Below are 4,685 nucleotides of genomic sequence, written 5' to 3' on the forward strand. Positions count from 1 at the left end.
AGTCTGCCTGCTCTTCCAAGGATGCCTCAGCCTTTTAACTAAGGCCTAGGGAGGGGCCCTGAAATTACCAGGACCTGAGGAGAGGCAGGATTCTCAGCGTGATTTCACACCACCCTAAGCTGCCAGGAATGCTTGCTGCTCATTATCTCTTTATTGGAGTCTCGTAGAACACATTGTAGGAAGTGCTATAGAATTCTAGGGACATAGTGGGCACCAAGTGAATATCAGTTATTTTAATTATTACTAAATTTGTCTCCCTAAAAGGAATTTATGATCTTACCATAATAAACTCTGCTTACATACTCATATGGGTGAATACACCTGCCCTAAGTCCTCATCTCTACAGCAAGAGCAGAGGCCATATCTACCTCCAGGGTTATTGCCATACTCAAAAAGGTGAGGATGGTCCCAAGTCACCGTGGGGAACATTGCTTCTCTGTAGGCTGTGACACTTTCCAGGGCATATAAAGCCCATGAAGAACTGAGATATTTGCTTGGATGAGAGCATACCCACTGAAGACAGCGGAAAACAAAAAAAAACAACAGGGGTGGAAACTTGCCAATAGTGATGTCAAGGTGTATTAGTTACTAATTGCTGTGTAACAAACTATCAGCAAACCTAGCAGCCTAAAACAAACAAACAAACAAAAATATTATTTAACAAAGACAGAGTCAGGAATAAGAAAACTGGCTTGGCTGGAGAGTTTGGCTCAGGGTGTCTGATTAGGTTGCAGGAAAGATGTCAGCCAAGGTTTTAGTCATCTGAAGGCTTGACTGGGGCTGGAAGATCTGCTTCTAAGATTGCTCACTCAGACCATTGGCAGGAAACCACAGTTTCTCAGCATGTGGGCCTCTCCACAGGAGTGCTTGAATATCTTTTTTTTTTTTTTTTTTTGAGATGGAGTCTTGCTCTGTCACCCAGGCTCACTGCAAGCTCCGCCTCCCGGGTTTATGCCATTCTCCTGCCTCAGCCTCCCGAGTAGCTGGAACTACAGGTGCCTGCCACCTCGCCCGGCTAGTTGTTTGTATTTTTTTTAGTAGAGACGGGGTTTCACCGTGTTAGCCAGGATGGTCTCGATCTCCTGACCTCGTGATCCACCCGTCTCGGCCTCCCAAAGTGCTGGGATTGCAGGCTTGAGCCACCGCACCCGCCTGGAGTGCTTGAATATCTTTATCACATGGCAGCTGGCTTCATCCAAGTGAGTGTTCTAAGAGCAAGAAGGAAACTGCAATGCCTTTTATGACCTGGTCTCAGAAGTGTTCACCATGTAACACACTCATTAGAAAAAAGTCACTAAGTCCAGTCCATACTCAAGAGAAGGGTAATTAAACTGCCTCTCTGTATCAGTCTGTTCTCACACTGCTAATAAAGACATACTTGAAACTGGGTATTTATAAAGGAAAATATTGAATTGACTCACAGTTCTACATGGCTGAGGTGGCATCACAATCATGATGGAAGATGAAGGAAGAGCCAAGTCACATACTACATGGCAGGAGGGAAGAGAGCTTGTGCAGGGGAATGCCCCTTTATAAAACCATCAGATCTCATGAGACTTATTCACTATAATGAGAATAGCACAGGAAAGACTTGCCCTCATGATTCAATTACCTGCCACTGGGTCCCTTCCATGACATATGAGAATTATGGGAGCAACAACTCAAGATGAGCTTTGGGTTGAGACACAGCCAAACTATATCATTCTATCCCTGGCTCCTTGCAAATCACATGTCCTCACATTTCAAAACCAATCATGCCTTCCCAACCGTCCCCCAAAGTCTTAACTCATTTCAGCATTAACTCAAAAGTCCACAGTCCAAAGTCTCATCTGAGCCAAGGCAAGTCTCTTCTGCCTATGAACTGTAAAATCAAAAGCAAGTTAGTTACTTCCTAAATACAATGGGAGTACAGGCATTGGGTAAATACAGCTATTCCAAACGGGAGAAATTGGCCAAAACAAAGGGGCTACAGGCCCCATGCAAGTTCAAAATCCAGCAGGGCAGTCAAATCTTAAAGCTTCAAAATTACCTCCTTTGAGTCCCTGTCTCACATCCAGGTCATGCTTATGCAAGAGGTGGGTTCCCATAGTCTTTGGCAGCTCCACTGCTGTGACTTTGCAGGGTACAGCCCTCCTCCTGGCTGCTTTCATGGGCTGGCATTGAGTGTCTGTGGCTTTTCCAGGCACACAGTGTAAGCTGTCGGTGGATCTACCATTCTGGGATCTTGACGACGGTGGCCCTCTTCTCACAGCTCCACTAGACAGCACTCCAGTGGGGACATTGTGTGGGGGCTCCCATCCTACATTTCCCTTTTGCACTGCCCTAGCAGAGGTTCTCCATGAGGGCTCTGCCCATGCAGCACACCTCTGCTTGGACATTTAGACATTTCCAAACATCCTATGGAATTTAGGCGGAGGCTCCAAACCTCAGTTCTTGACTTCTGTGCACCCACAGGCAACACCATGTGGAAGCTGCCAAGGGTTGGGATTTACACCCTCTAAAGCCATGACCCAAGCTGTAGCCTTTTTTAACCAAGGCTGGAGTGGCTGGGATGCAAGTCACCCAAAGTCGTGAGACTGCACAAAGCAGCAAGGTCCTGGGTCTGGCCCATGAAACCATTTTTTCCTCTTGGACCTCCAGGCCTGTGATGGGAGGGGCTTCTGTGAAGACCTCTGATATGCTCTGGAGACACTTTCCCCATTTTCTTGGTGAGTAACATTTGGCTCCTCTTTCCTTATGCAAATTTCTGCAGCCAGCTTCAATTTCTGTTCAGAAAATGGGTTTTTCTTTTCTATCTCATCTTCATGCTGCATATTTTCCAAACTTTTATGCTCTGCTTCCCTTTTAAACATAAGTTCCAATTCCAAACCATATATTTGTGAATACATAAAACTGAATGTTATCAGCACCCAAGTAACCTCTTCAATGCTTGCGACAGAGCGAGACTCCGTCTCAAAAAAAAAAAAAAAAAAAAAAAAAAAAAGAAATTTCTTCTGCCAGATGCCCTAAATCATCTCTTTCAAGTTTCGAAGTTCCACAGGTCTCTAGGTCAGGGGCAAAATGCTGCCAGTCTCTTTGGTAAAGCATAACAAGGGTCACCTTTACTTCAGTTCCCAACAAGTTCCTCATCTCCATCTGAGACCACCTCAGCCTGGACCTTATTGTCCATATCACTACCAGCATTTTGGTCAAAGCCATTCAGTGAATCTCTAGTAAGTTCTGAACTTTCCCACATCCTCCTATCTTCTTCTGAGCCCTCCAAACTGTTTCAACCTCTGCCTTTTACCCAGTTCCAAATTGCTGGGTAACAGGCAAATTGTTAAAGTGCCAAAGTGCCAATAGTGATGTCAAGGTATATTAGTTACCAATTACTGTGTAACAAAGTATCAGCAAAGTTAGCAGCTTAAAACAAGAAAAAATTATTATTTAACAAAGACTGAGAGTCAGGAATGAGAAAACTGGCTTGGCTGGAGGGTTTGGCTCAGGGTGTCTCATTAGGTTACAGGAAAGATGTCAACCAGGGTTTCAGTCATCTAAAGGCTTGACTGGGGCTGGAGGATCTGCATCTAAGATTGTGCATTCACAGACTGTTGGCAGGAGAAAACAGTTTCTCACCACGTGGGCCTCTCCATAGGGCTGCTTGAATGTCCTTATCACATAGCGGCTGGCTTTGTCCAGGTGAGTGATCTAAGAGCTAGGAGGAAACTGCAATGCCTTTATCATGCTGCTATGTTCATCATGTAACATAGCACTCCACTCCCAGTACCAATTTACTGTATCAGTCTGTTCTTATGCTGCTAATAAAAACACAACCAAGACTGGGTAATTTATAAAGAAAAGGGGTTGAATTGACTCAGAGGTCCACATGGCTGGGGAGACCTCACAATCATGGTGGAAGATGACGAAAGAAAAGCAAAGTCATGTCTTACATGATGGCAGGTAAGAGAACTTATGTGGGGAAATTCCCCTTTATAAAACCATCAGATCTCATGAGACTTATTCACTATCATGAGACTAGCACAAGACAGACCTGCCCCCATGATTCAATTACCTCCCACTGGGTTCCTTCCATGACACATGGGAATTATGGAAGCTGTAATTCAAGATGAAATTTGGGTGAGAACAGAGCCAAACCATATCACCTTCTTAAAGATGAAGTTTCCAAGAATGCATGGATATATTTTAAAACAGTCACACATGGTGTGTGAATTGGTGGCATTGTCTTTAGTAGTGCCAAAGTTTATTTTTCAAACGTTCAAAACTTGACTCTCATACAAACGTATAGTGAGCATGTGTCAAAGATTTACTATTTTTCATAAGTGAGGGAATCAGCAAGATTATAAAGCTAATTATCAAAAGATAGCTCAGGGAATGGAGGTTTATACCATTAGTCAATAAATAAAGGCTGAAATAGGTTGGCTAAGTTACGTTTTTAAAGACAGCTTTATGACTTGTCAGGCAATAAAAGTGCACCCTTTGGAGTTATCTTTTCTATCAGACAGGAATAATGTGTAATTTATCAATGTTCTCTTAGTTCATGGCTAATTTCACAGTCTGGGACCTAATTAGTAAGTCAAGCAAAGGGATAGGTCCAGAGAGAACTTATTGTTGGTGAGGACTGTTTGATAATGTTTTCATATGATATTGACAGTATACACAGTCATCGTTTCCATTTATTTATTTAT

This window comes from Rhinopithecus roxellana, chromosome 17, assembly GCF_007565055.1.
Source record: "Rhinopithecus roxellana isolate Shanxi Qingling chromosome 17, ASM756505v1, whole genome shotgun sequence".
Classification (NCBI taxonomy): domain Eukaryota; kingdom Metazoa; phylum Chordata; class Mammalia; order Primates; family Cercopithecidae; genus Rhinopithecus; species Rhinopithecus roxellana.